Source organism: Prionailurus viverrinus, chromosome A1 (genome assembly GCF_022837055.1).
Source record: "Prionailurus viverrinus isolate Anna chromosome A1, UM_Priviv_1.0, whole genome shotgun sequence".
NCBI lineage: Eukaryota > Metazoa > Chordata > Mammalia > Carnivora > Felidae > Prionailurus > Prionailurus viverrinus.
The window spans coordinates 25,738,074-25,753,343 of NC_062561.1; the positions used below are offsets into that span (position 1 = coordinate 25,738,074).

General features: G+C 36.0%; 1 protein-coding gene across 1 annotated transcript in view; it reads right to left on the reverse strand.

Moving 5' to 3' along the window:
* GTF2F2 (general transcription factor IIF subunit 2) overlaps nt 1–15,270 on the reverse strand; it is a 155,704-nt gene that overhangs the window by 88,152 nt on the left and 52,282 nt on the right. The window lies entirely within an intron of this gene.

The following is a 15,270-nucleotide window of genomic DNA, read 5'->3' on the forward strand; positions in this document are numbered from 1 at the left end:
AAAAAGAGATGTGCAGATGTACTAAAACAGAGCTACAGTGAAACCAAATGTAACTGTAAGAAGGTATTAAAGCTATTGACTTCATTTTAACGGCAGGCACTAAAAGCTTATTCATAGTTCCTGTATTTTATACTAGAATTATAGCTGAATTGACATATTGCTGAACATTCCTAGAAAACTGCTTGATGACAATAAAAAATAAATAAAAGCACTATTAACTTCTTTGTTTGTATTAATAATTATAATAAAAAGTTATGTGTGTCACTTTCAAAACAAAGTGTACCACTTGATGATTTCACACAATATTACCTATTGATGTAGTCAACTGGCAGGCTACAGTAACCCTGGCTGGTCTTCCAAGTGACAAAAATCAGCAAATTCATTTCTTTGCAGGCTGGGTTCCAACACAACCTGCATAACTTAGCCTCAACAGAATATGTGGTATCAAAATAATACAGGAGTTCATTTTCAGAACCACCCTGTCTATTCATTCTTCAAGCTCAAAAATATTAAATGAGCATCACTAGACATTATTCTTATGAAAGAACTTTATTCATTTCAGTACCTATTTTGATGCTAAATCTCAGATTCACTGAATTGTGTTAATTTCTTTAACCTCATGCTGAAGTTATTTTTTTAAATTAAGTTTCATATATGGCTGTCTCAATGAGATAATGCAGAAACTTAGCTCTAAGTGCTAAGTTAGAGTGCATTTTCCTCCCAAAGAACAGCTAAATCATTAATATGCCTCTCATTTCCTTTGGCTTCTAAGAACAAATTAGATCTTAAATTTGCTCCTTTAAAATTTAACCATTATTAAACAAATTTAACCATTAAAACAGGTAACTAAATCCTGATTTTAATAAAATTCAACAAAAGTTTCTGAAAACCTTGACTGAGGTTACATAAATTAACATAAATGCCAAAAGTTTGCTTAAACATAAAAACTTGGAATTAGCAGCAAAGCTAATTCATTCTTAGAACTCTGATTTCCAGTTATAAAATCAAAGGTAATGCAAAAGTTGGCTGTACATACTAAGGGAAATACTTTAAAATCTATCATACAAAAAAGTCCTTTAAAAAATGCACATAAAAAAAAAAACACCTCAAAACTCCATATCAACCACACAATCTTCTTTTATATATAACAAGAAAAAAGATGCTTCTAATAAAACATCAAATTATCTCTTACATACTTTAACATGGCTTAATTAAGAGTTAAAGGAACTATGAAAACAGAAAAATACAGTAAAATCTATTTTAGCTGTTACTATAATTGAACTGTTTACATGCATCTCCAGCTTATGAGTTGACTTTTCCTTGGCATTTGGACTTTGGTAATGAAAAAAATGATAGTGATTTAATGTCAAAGCAAGATTTTCTCTAACAAGATTTCATTACAGATAATGAATATAGCCTTGACATATCTTATTACAGGAGATATCACTGAACAAATCTCCTTAGAAGTATTATAAGTTTTTGCATGAATTCACAAAAAGAGAATTTAACTGTTACAACAAATCATTACTGATGGAAACCAGTACTTAAAGAAATCTATTAATCATTTTGATAAATGTCTCTAAAATAATTGTATCTGGATGCATTTAACTCATCCTCAAACTTTTGATAAACCATAGTATTGTAAAACAATTTAATAATCTGGAAGGATATTTGACCAGATTGATTATTCTTGTGTAACTTTTTAGAAGTGTAGCTTTTTAAATTCAGCCAGTTGCACTTGGGTTTATACATCAAGTGCATAAATAATGTGTTGTAATATCATTTTCAATCTCACCATTTCTTAAAATATTTAGAAATGCCTCCCATTAAAAAAAACTCAAGAAATCATACAAAATGCCAATCATAAGTCAGGGTGATATCATATTTTTGTTTGCAGTCAATGAAGAATCTCTTCCTCAAATTTTTCACAAAAAAATTCTTGTTTTTCTCACTGCTCCACAGAGTAAGTCACAAAGTGACGCTTTATCTTCTTTTTCAGAAGACAGGTAATAAAAAAAAAATAGGTTACTATACTTGCCGCAAGCCAAACATAGATAGTCCCATATTTGGAATTAACCCACACAATGCTTCTAGCACTGTCCTTAAAATATGAAAAATAAAAACACAGCTTATAGTGTACTATACTTGTAAAATGTATATGGCTGTGTGCAGAGCAAATGAAACACTTAATGAGACTTTTCAAATGATGAAAGATGACTACCAACTCAGACTGAAGGTAATGATACTAATGAAACTTGTTATTTTTTAAAGAAAATTAATTACAGTTCAATTCTATTTTAAAGATAATAAAAGATAACCCTTACTGTTTTATTACATGCCTGATACTGCACTATGAACATGCATTATCTTAATCCTCACAATGACATTGAGGAAGGTACTATCATTCTTTCACAATCATATAGTTATTAAGAGGTAAAAGAGGATTCAAAACCTGAATCAAAGGCCGGATTCAAAACCGGCCAGGTACATTAACTTCAGAGCCCAGGAACTGTGTGTGCTTTTGCTGGCCACTTACATCTCTAACACTTAAAACCTGGCATAAAACAGGCATTCCTGAAGTATGGGCTCAACAGAGAATACCAAAATACAGGTTTGCCTCACTTGATAAAAAATCTCACAATGCAGGTTCTTGTAAAATGAGTGAAAAACTGAACTAATGGGAAAGCAAATAAAATTTTTAATGTCATGTTGGGTCATTTAAAGAACTTGAGATGAATCATCTCACAACAATAAAGGATAGCCTAAATTTGTCTATTGACAAATCTGGATCTTCACATATCAGGTTCGTGGAAAAGGAGATTAACTTTTTATGACCTGTACAGTCCACAGAACTGACATATTATGAAGAAAAAAATATAGCGCACATGAGCTCTGAAGTCAGACTTGGATTCAAATCCAATTAGCCTCCACTAACTTGCCTACATAATGTAAGCAAGATTCTTCACTTCTTTGAACTTCAATATCCTCTGAGCAAAATGGAGATAATGATTAGCTGATAGACCCTTTATAAGGCTTAAATTAAATTACATGTAAAGGGCCTCACCCACTGTAGACTTTCAATAAGCACTGGTTATTATCCAGTGTAAAGATATCTTCATGACACAACCATGAATAACATGCACAAAAATGTACATTTACCATTATTAGGCTTTCAACTTAGACATAAACAGAAGGCAGAACTTTTAACAAATGCAATGCCTAATACTTTGATGAATGCTATAAGATACAAGAATATACTTTAAATTGCTACCGGCAAACATAGTTTTCATTGGTATTAGTTTAAAAATACATACGAGTTTCTTGGGACTTTTAGTCTACCTTCATGTACAAAATCTACGAGAACCAAATAATCATTGCAGCTGTTTCATCAGCAGTATAAAACCAGTCAGCAGTAATATATGTGATAACACAATCCCAGAGATACCCCAATCTAATAAATTCTGGTTAAATGTCTTAAACTACAATGATGTCAGTCAAGGTTAAAATCAGAGCATCTGAATCATAATTATCCTTGCTAACAAAGCAGAAGTGTAGTATGGACTATCCCAGAGAGCATGCAACTTAGAAATTATTTGTATTTAGCTTTGAAATATATATGGCTACTTCTGTAGCAGACTGATCTTCCTAATCATATTTTGCTTAAGCTAGTATTAAAATTAATTTGCTTCAGTGAACAATTACCAAGGGAGTGGTGATAAAGGGAGGTGTGCCAGGCAGAGGGAAATATCTAAGATGAAATTTTAAATTTACCTAAAATAATTTATGAAAAGGTGACTATGTTTCTACTTCTTGAACAAAATATACAATAGGGGGTGCCTGGTGGCTCAGTTAGTTTCAGCTCAGGTCATGATCTCATGGTTTGTGAGTTTGAGCCTTGCATAGGGCTCTGCACGGACAGCACAGAGCCTGCTTGGGATTCTCTCTCCCCCTCTCTCTCTGACCCTCCCCTGCACTACCGTGTGTGTGTGTGTGTGTGTGTGTGTGTGTGTGTGTGTGTGTGTGTGTGTGTCAAAGTAAACATTTAAAATAATAAATACAGACAACTATATAATAAATCACTCATCCATATATATTTAAAAAATGCACAAAAGTTTCTATCAAACAAAAATCACTGATATGCACCACATAAGCGACTATAAATGACCTCCATTTAATTAAAATTTTCCAACAATGCAAAAAAAAATGTGCAATGTGGAAACTCTAGTTTAATTTTAATCACTAATTATTTTAGAAAAAATACTGAATTGGATATGAAAGAGTGAAATAATTGTAGGTCTTTAAAAAAACTGTTCCCTAGCATAAAATATAACAGTCAACCTAATAGCACAACGAGTTTTTCCAAACCCAAGATTCCAGAGTATTTAGGTACATTTAAAAGCAACATTTAGTAGTTTGGTTTCTTTTCTTTTCTTTTCTTTAAAGATCTCATTAACTGTGGAAAATGCCGTTTTGAAGACAGGCTCAACTTTTCAAAAAGTAATTCTGCTTACTATCTTCAAGGATGTTTAGACATATATTCTACATTATTAGTGTAAAATTGAACAAGTCTGATTTCTTCTTTTTTTTTTTCCCAACGTTTATTTATTTTTGGGACAGAGAGAGACAGAGCATGAACGGGGGAGGGTCAGAGAGAGAGGGAGACACAGAATCGGAAACAGGCTCCAGGCTCCGAGCCATCAGCCCAGAGCCTGACGCAGGGCTCGAACTCACGGACCGCGAGATCGTGACCTGGCTGAAGTCGGACGCCCAACCTGACTGCGCCACCCAGGCGCCCCCTGATTTCTTCTTAATTCCACTCCACTGATTTTGTCTTGTTATAACAGATATTAACTAATTTTTAAGGTTCTTAAGAATTACTGAACGATATTAACTTTAATCTCAGTGGTTATTTAAATTTAATAACCTTCTGTGACTTAATGAGGTTTTACCAAAAAATGAGACTATTTAGCATTTACTTTAGATAGATCATTTGCTGAATTGTTATTCATTTTTAAAAAACATTAAAAATAAGTATGAATGCAGATACCCATGATCTCATATCTGTTTTGACTGTTGCATATTTTTTCTATCCATATATATTTTTAAAGAAACCCATGTAGAAAGAAAAAGGAAAGACTATTATATATAGCTACGTGCAGGAATAAATTATTAGTAAACGTTGGGTGATTACTGGAGAGAAACACAAAAGAATCTAAAAGTCATAGGTGATTAATCTATAAAACAACAAAATCAAATTATACAACCACAGGCACTTGCACTTATGATACATACACCTTTACTTGTTACAACGCAGCCCAAAAAGAACACATTGGGATTCAGTATGTAAATATACAGCTACCTTGAAAACTGGAAGCAGGCTTTATTAAAATGCCATTTTGATTGCCAGCTATATTTCCCTCCCCTCTTCTTTCTACCTTATCAAATTTAAATTATTTGGATATAAGGCAGATCATACTTACAAGAGGCAAGAAAATGGGGTACTGTGTCTCTTACTATTTTAGAACAAAAATTTTTTATGTTGTAAAAACTCACAAGATAATGAGTTTGTAGAAAACTAACAAAGCTTGATATAAAAATTTGGCAGTTAAGGGGCACCTGGGTAGCTCAGTTGGTTAAGCGTCCGACTTCAATTCAGGTCATGATCTTGCAGTCCATGAGTTAAAGCCCCACATCAGGCTCTGTGCTGACATCTCAGAGCCTGGGGCCTGCTTTGGATTCCGTGTCTCCCTTTCTCTCTGTCCCTCACCTTCTCACGCTTTCTCTCTTTCTCTCTCACAAAAATAAACATTTAAAAAAAATTTTTTTTTAAATTTTGGCAGTTAAGGGGCGCGTGGGTGGCTCAGTCGGTTAAGTGTCTGACTTTGGCTCATGGTTTGTGAGTTCAAGCCCCACGTTGGGTTCTGCGCTGACACCTCGGAGCCTGGAGCCTGCTTCAGATTCTGTGTCTCCCTCTCTCTCTCTGCCCCTCCCCTGATCACGCTGTCTCTCTCTGTCTCTCAATAATAAATAAACATTTTAAAAAATTAAAAAAAAATAATTTTGGCAGTTAACACTGACATATTTAGCGACACCATAGGCTATGCATTAAGTAAACTCATTCCCAATCTCACCCTGAGACTTTCCATTTAACTAAAGGATGTAATAAAGTATTTTAAAGTAGAATTACTTTTAATCCCTTTTAACTTTTAAATAATGAGTATGTATCAAACACTGGTCTTTGGGGGTTCAAGACAGTAGAAGAGCAGTTGAGGATTTAAAATTCGAAGTAAAGAATAAACACACAAATAAATAAAATTCCAAGTATAAGGTACAGTTCTAAGTACTTTATGTGCATTGTCTCCTTTAAAACATAATGCAAAGATTGCTACTTATGTCCCCAATACCCACTCTTTCTTTCTGTTAGTAATCAAGTCCTGATTCAAGATGACAACTGTACCCAGACAAAGGCTGTATTTTCCAGTGTTCTGTGGCTGCGCTGGGTGTGTACAAGCTATAAAGTTCTGACCGATGGAATGTAAGCAAAACTCGTAAGCAATGTAAGCAAAAAAAACCTTTTGGATAATGTCTTCTAAAAGGTTACAAAGTCAGGTGAACCTTTAGGCTTGCCCTATTGACCCCATTTTGCTTCCTGGGATACAGACGTGGTGGCTATAAGTGCAGAAGTCATTCTGGATCATGCTGAGGATGGAAGCCACGAACTAATGATAGCAGATGGTTGATAATGACCATGGAACCATCATACTAGACCTGGACTTCTTATCTCAGAATTCCTTTCCAAAGAAGAAAAGTGTGTTTAAATCATTGATATTTTGGGATGTCTGTTAATCCTAACAGATGGATGTGGGTCCAATCCCCATTTTACAGATGAGGAAACAAGACTCAGAGTTAAGCAACTTGCTGCAGGTACACAGCTCGAAAGAAACCTCCAAGTGCCAAGCTCCTAACCACTTACACGATACCACTTTCGGACCTGACACAGAGAACTCAGTGAGAGACTTGAAAATGGGCAAGATAATGTAAGATGGTGAGTACCTCCACTCATTTGGGTAGGCTAAGACTTGGCTTCAAATACTGGAAGATGTCGAGGTTAACCAAAAGGGAATCCAGCCAGTCTGGTGAGTTTGCTGTAAGAAAAAACTAGGATAGAGAATCCATTTCTGAGACATGTTGAACCACAACCACATTAAGGAAAAGGGGTGACTGACAGGTCAAAGAGTATGTCTAACCAGGAAAGAAACCTCTGTGAGCCAAGGAGATTTTCCTTATTCAGGTACAGAATAATTATTAAATAATCCAGAAGAATAACTAGCTCCCTGGGAATAACCATCAAACTGATTGCTAAAAATTCTTCTAAGGGAACATCTAAGAAAAAGTAGAATATCTTTACACAACGGAGGGGAGTGGGGGGGGAGACAGCATTCATATAAAGTAAACAAAGAGGGACACCTGGGTAGCTCAGTCGGTTGAGTGTCTGACTTCAGCTCAGGTCATGATCTCACCGTTTGTGGGTTTGAGCCCCGCATCGGGCTCTGTGCTGAGAGCTCAGAGCCTGGAGCCTGCTTTGGATCTGTGTCTCCCCTCTCTCTGCCCCTCCCCCACTCATGCTCTCTCTCAAAAATAAATAAATGTTAAAAAAAAGTTTTTAAGTAAACAAAGAAACAACTTTACATATTTCTGAGACACAGTCAACTTTAAAACCAAATTTTTAAAAAATATTTATTCACTTTTGAGAGACAGAGTGCGAGTGGGGGAGGGGCAGAGAGAGGGAGACACAGAATCTGAAGCAGGCTCCAGGCTCCGAGCTGTCAGCACAGAGCCCAACGCGGGGCTCAAACTCACAAACTGTGAGATCATGACCTCAGCCAAAGTCAGACACTCAACCGACTGAGCCACGCAGGCGCCCGATATAGTCAACTTTTTGTACTATACCCCCCGCCCTCCACTTTGGGAGTGGAGGAGGAGTAAGAGTGTAGGCCAAAAAGAGCATAATTCTCTTCCGTTTCCCAGTAATATCAAACAATTGAAAAAAATACATAGGATCAAAAAGCATCTTCTTTGCTCCATTTTAGAGTTTTCTGAGAGGAAGAAAACTGGGAAGAAGAAATGCAGTCTGAAAAACTGAACTGGTGGAAGATGGCAGATGGACATGGCCAATTTCTTAGTAAAGCAAGGCATGGATGCAGAAAGAGTTCCTTACGTAAGAAGCTATCTCCAGACAGAGGGGCCTGAGGCTCTAAACCAGCAGGACAGCCAATTGTTTCCTAAGTAGCCAGTATTATCTTCAATTTTCCCAATTAATAAGCTTGTGGTAAACTACTCAAATAATTAGACACTTTCCCCAAGAACATGTCAACAGAAGGATCAAGAAAAACAACTGCTGGCTTGTTTTACACTTTAAGTTAAAATACTGGAGCACTGATGCTAATGCTCACATGCTGTTTTTTTTTTTTTTCTTAATAATAAGATAAAAAGTGACCCAAAAGACAACAGGTGAGGTTTTTTTGTTGTTGTTGTTCTGGTTATACAACTCGAAACAGATGATCTTTTAAGAACAACACTCACTCATCCACACATTAGATTCTACATTTACTTCTAAATATGTAGTGTTTTTGTATTACACAGGTTTAAAAGATAAAATATGAAGTTACTGTTGCTTAAAACCTTATTTTACACAGCTGAGAGCCAAATTACTTATAAATCCTTAGAAGACTTAAACACGAGAATACACACGGAATTGTCCATTAGAAAGGAAAAGTATTTTGAAAATTGGCAAACTGATAAGCAAAAGATGTCAAAGATGTCACCTAACTAAGACCAATACAGTTAAACAATCCTGAACGTTGCCCTGGAACCCAGGCATCTTTTTAGCTTCTGGTCACTTATAGCTATTAAATGTAATGAAACAGGATGCAGACAGATTGAGAAATGTTCTTATTCTAAAGCACTCAAGGACGATGCCTGCTAACCTAGTTCCTACCAATCTTTTACAAAATCAAATAGAGAAGAATCGGACCAATGGCACTGCTTGGTCAATCTTTCTGAATTGAACACACACTTAACTAAAGCTAACAATATCTTCTGCTTGGCTTCACATTAATGATACATTTCTTTTACATTTTAAGTTAAAATGCAATATACTTACCAAAACAATTCACTTTCTTAGATCCTTCTTTTATTTTATTTTATTATATGAAATTTATTGTCAAATCAGTTTCCATATAACACCCAGTGCTCATCCCAAAAGATGCCCTCTCCAATGCCCATCACCTACCCTCCCCTCCCTCCCACCCTCCATCAACCCTCAGTTTGTTCTCAGTTTTTAAGAGTCTCTTATACTTTGGCTCTCTCTCCCACTCTAACCTCTTTTTTTTTCCCCTTCCCCTCCCCCATGGTTTCCTGTTAAGTTTCTCAGGATCCACATAAGAGTGAAAACATATGGTATCTGTCTTTCTCTGTATGGCTTATTTCACTTAGCATCACACTCTCCAGTTCCATCCATGTTGCTACAAAGGGCCATATTTCATTCTTTCTCATTGCCACGTAGTACTCCATTGTGTATATAAACCACAATTTCTTTATCCATTCATCAGCTGATGGGACATTTAGGCTCTTTCCACAATTTGGCTATTGTTGAGAGTGCTACTATAAACACTGGGGTACAAGTGCCCCTGTATCCCTTGGGTAAATTCCTAGCAGTGCTATTGCTGGGTCATAGGGTAGGTCTATTTTTAATTTTTTGAGGAACCTCCACACGGTTTTCCAGAGCGGCTGCACCAGTTTGCATTCCCACCAACAGTGCAAGAGGGTTCCCATTTCTCCACATCCTCTCCAGCATCTATAGTCTCCTGATTTGTTCATTTTGGCCACTCTGACTGGCGTGAGGTGATATCTGAGTGTGGTTTTGATTTATATTTCCCTGATGAGGAGCGATGTTAAGCATCTTTTCATGTGCCTGTTGGCCATCTTAGATCCTTCTTTTAAAAACACGTTTGTGGGGCGCCTGGGTGGCGCAGTCGGTTGAGCGTCCGACTTCAGCCAGGTCACGATCTCGTGGTCCGTGAGTTCAAGCCCCGCGTCGGGCTCTGGGCTGATGGCTCAGAGCCTGGAGCCTGTTTCCGATGCTGTGTCTCCTTCTCTCTCTGCCCCTCCCCCGTTCATGCTCTGTCTCTCTCTGTCCCAAAAATAAATAAACGTTGAAAAAAAAATTAAAAAAAAAAAAAAACACGTTTGCAACAGACGTTTATTTAAAATCGTCTCTGTAGCCTAAGACCCTCACCTTTAAGTCTACTGCTCATCTCTATTCAAAATCCTAACCCACACAATTACTGGCTCATATTACAAATAAAAAATGATAATAATGGTAAATAATAAACGTAAAAATAAAGAAGAATGAAAAGTCACTAACGTTTACTAAGCATTAACTTGTGCCAGGCACTTTTCTTATTGTTGTATCTAATTTACAAATGGAGAAACTGAAGTTTGGCAAAGTATGCCTAAGGTTCCAGAGCTCCTAACAGGAGACTGAGGAGGGTTTTAACTGAACAGCCAGGTTCCAGAACCTACTCTCAACTAATACAACCTAACATCGTCAATCTCTATTTCTCTTTTCAATCCATTTTGAAAAGTTGGAAAATTGTTTTTTCCCCTCCATCTGTGAGAAAGTGTTCATCAAACAAACTTATAATATGAATGTGATTCAGAGGCAAAGTGTTTAACTTACCTGAAAATGGTTTTTTTTTTAAGAAACAGTAGGACAAAATGTTTATATATGTAAGTAATTGATACATCTAAAACTTCTTCAGCTATTCACTCAAAGATTCCCCAAAAACCTCCAAGTTTTTTTCCTCTGATTTCTTATTTTGAAGTAATAATAATGACTTTTCTTAAAACCACTATGAATAAGAAAATAAATTCCAAGCTGCCTTTAGATGAAACGTGTGACCCTTTCCTTTTTGAGGCAGCCAGCAAGAAGGGAGGGAGGTACATAAAGAGAACTGATGTCGTATCATTTTAATTTTTTGATGACTATCCATGGCAAGGATCACTGAAGAGACTGACAATCCACCAATACAAAAATGTATTTCTAAAAAAAAAGTCATGTTTTCTGCATGTAACTATATCCTTCTAAAGAAAATATTAAGACATGTGAAAAATAATTGAATAATTTTATTGAATAAAAATTTGTTCAAGTAGTACATTAAAAAAGTTAATAGGCCTCAATAACAACACACATACAAAATAACAATTCAATCCACTTCACTACAAACACACAAAACTAAAAAACAAACAAAAAAAAAAACCACCAAAAAACCCAACTAAAATGGCCACTTTTCACAGGAAATAAACCATACTGACTAAATTAAATCAGTGTATCATTAAGAGAAAATGTACTTATTAAAAATTAGATTTCAAAAAAATTAGATTTCAACATCAAAGGAAATAAAGAAGCATGGAGAGAAAAGTGTGGTTCAATATGTAGATCAATTCTTCCGCATAAGTATTTAGCCAGCTTAAAAATAAACATTCATCAATTGCCTAGAACTTTTTGAGGAATAAAACATATATATATTTCTACATATATAAAATTTTAGCTATACACCTAAAATAGACACATAATCTTGAGTCTAAAATAGAGACAAACATTCTACAATGAAACTGGGAAAAAAAAAAAAAAAACCTGCGTATTTTGTAAAAGTCACCCATGAACCAGTTTTAAAAATAAAGGGCTCTGGGGCACCTGGGTGGCTCAGGTGGTTAAGTGTCCGACTCTTAGATTTCAGCTCAGGTCATGATCCCAGAGTTGTGGGACTGAGACCCACATTCGGGCTCCACGCTGAGCGTGGAGCCTGCTTAGGATTCTGTCTCTCTCTTTTTCTCTCTCAAAATAAATAAATTAACATTAAAAAAAATAAAGGGCTCTAATGTAGAAATCTAGACAATATAGAGATAACTGAAAAATAATTCAGGAATAAGATGGCATGATCAGAAAACTAGAAAAAAACATAATGGATTTTACAACTAATACTAAGGTTAAACAGCAGGGGAATTAGCTGTAAAACAGAATGTTAACCTTTAAAGCCTCAATAAAATGAAAATTAACCACTAAATACTGAGAAATTGTGTTTTGAGAAAAATAACTTCCTAATTTTTCATAAAAGAGACTTAACAAGTTTGTCAAAAAGTGGAACCTGGAGTTGAAACAAACAAACACAATGACTCCAATCCCCGAGGTCCTCCCTTCTCAAATCTACAGCCCCACCCTCCAACTATAGAAGCAGCTCTCGGGAACTCTGATTTTTTATGGGAAAGAAGCATTTATTTGACATTCAATAGTTCTTTCCATTCTCTTTCTTCTCTCACTTCAAGTAAGTTAACTATACTTGTTCTTACTCCCTATAATCATGGGCTAAATCAAAGCTCCCACTGAAAACAACTACAAAAGCTGAATAAAATCTTAAAAGTATCAAAAAGACCACAAGATAATAGGTCATCTCCAAATATAGGGAAAATCAGAATCCATGAGGTTATGGGTCAATCCAGAGAAAAAAATGAAACCTTGTGTTTAGATAATCTCCAAAAGAAAGCAGCAGGAGGAAGGAACAGAAATCAAAACCCAGAGCTGCACAAGGTGGAAAGCCTAACAGGGGTCTCTTACCATAAAAAAAAATTAAAATTCCAAAGGACCATACCCTCAAGGAGAGGGTAAATAGGATGTGGAAAAATCCATGATGAACCACAACCAGGATGACCCCCAAGTCCTAGTATCCCAAAGACATTCTCGTTTATGACACTTGTATTTACTATCAAAAATGCTCCAGGTGGATGGTATGTTACATGGTCACCCTAACGATGCTCTAGTTTCAATCCTCTGGCTCTCCTATCAAAAAAATGTCAAGCCTTAATTAAACACGGTGTAAGTGTGGCTGTAGTGGACTGTCTCTGAAGACGACATCAAGTCCTCCATCTCTGAATAAGGAAAATTCTTACAGATTCAACAACAAGAACCAAATAGGATATCTAGAAACAAAAAATACAATAAGTAAAATTTAAACCTCACTGGATGAGTTTAAACAGCAGACCAGACACAACTGAAGAAAACTTTAGTGAGCTGAAATATAAGAAAAATAGACTTTCCACAACATAGCATGAAAAGAATACAGGTGGAAAAATCAGAAGAGGGATATAAAATGTAGAGCGAAAAGGCTGAGCGTATGTTTAAAATATTAGTAGTGCAATCCGTATCTCAGAAGGAGGGGAAAAAAAGAAATGGAACAAAGGCAGCATTTAAAGGGATGGTGTCTGAAATTTTTTAACAGAAGAAAACTAGCAATCAGTAGATACAAGAGTCTCAATGAATCTCAGGTACCTTATATAAAAAGAAATTGGGACTTAGATATATATTAAAACTTTAGAAATTAAATGTAAAGAAAAAAATGTTAAGTAGCCACAGAGAACAAAAAGATTACCTTCAAAGAAGCTGCAGTAAAACTAAGCAGAATTCTCCATGACAAAAACAACTCAAGGCTGTCAACTATCTTTGATGGTTGAGTGAAAGTATCTGCCAACCTATAATTCTATACTCAGCAAAAACACAAGTTACCAGTATCGGGAATGAAAATGAAGGCATTATTACAAATTTATAGACATTTTAAAAGAAAACAAGTGGAAATTTATGTAAATAAATTTGACAATTTAGATAAAATGAAAGTCAAAACTGACCAAAATGACACAAGAAGATATAGGAGATCCCAAAAGTCCTACAAATAAACTGACTTCACGTCGAGAACTGAGGAGGGTTTGACATTTCACCCAAATTACTTGCAAACTAACAAGTTATCCTGCCACAGTTTCATAGATGCTAGCAGGGGGACATTCTTAGGCCAAGGGAAAAGGACTTTATTATTAACCACAAAACAGCATGGTTCTTACTTTTTATCAGTTGCTTTTATTCCTGCTATCTGCACATGGCAGCAACCTACAAGAGGCTCAGGTGGATAATATGCACACAGAGGGTCTGTGTCACCGCTGAGGAACCCCAAGCTTAGAAAATCACCGATCTCATGGAGGCTGCCAGCAAGCCTAACAAACCTTTGCCCTGTAGGGAGACCCTATTTCTGGATTTCAAGGCTTTTTGTTATACAAACATCCTTAAAAGGATAGCCTAACACAAGAACGATCACATGATATGTAGAAATGCTATAAAGAATTGCTTCCCAATTCCATAATCAAAAATTTGCCCACAGGAGCACCTGGGTGGTTCAGTCAATTAAGCATCCAACTTTGGCTCAGGTCATGACCTCATGGCTCACGGGTTTGAGCCCCATGTCGGGCTCTGTGCTGACAGCTCAGAGCCTGGAGCCTGCTTCAGATTCTGTGTCTCCCTCTCTCTGTCCCTCCCGTGCTCATTCTCTCTCTCTCTCTCTCTCTCAAAAATAAATAAATGTTAAAAAAAAATTTTTTTTAATTTGCCCACCAAAAAAATTCCATTTCTTTTTTTTTTTTAATTTTTTTTTTAATTTTTTTTAACATTTATTTGTTTTTGAGACAGAGAGAGACAGAGCATGAACAGGGGAGGGGCAGAGAGAGAGGGAGACACAGAATCCGAAACAGGCTCCAGACTCTGAGCTGTCAGCACAGAGCCCAACGCGGGGCTCGAACTCACGGACCGCGAGATCGTGACCTGAGCCGAAGTCAGCCGCTTAACCGACTGAGCCACCCAGGTGCCCCCAAAAAATTCCATTTCTTAGTTAGACAAATTGGCAAATTCCACTAAATATTTAAGGATTAAAAAAAAAAAAATCTTACAGTCTTACAAAAAATCTTCTTGGTTACAAGAATAAAGAAAGATCACTTTCCTGACTCATTTTATGACGACAGTGTAACCTTGATACCAAAACCTAATAAAAACATTAGGAGAAAGGAAATTTATGGGCAATTTCATTCATGAATACAAATGTAAAAATATGGAACAAAAGATAAGCAAACTGAATCTAGCAATATTTAAAAGTATAATAAATCAAAGCCAAGTTAGAATTATTTCAGGAATGAAAGAGCAATTTTACAAATCAACACAGTTTTCCAAATAAGATAAATTTTATAATTTCATTAGCTCTCAATGCAGAAAAAATATTTGATAAAATTCATCATTCATTCATTGACACGCTGAGCAAAACTAGGAAGAAACAGGAATTTCCCTTATCTGATGAAGACTACCTACCCAAAACAACAAACTATCTAGAACCTACAGCA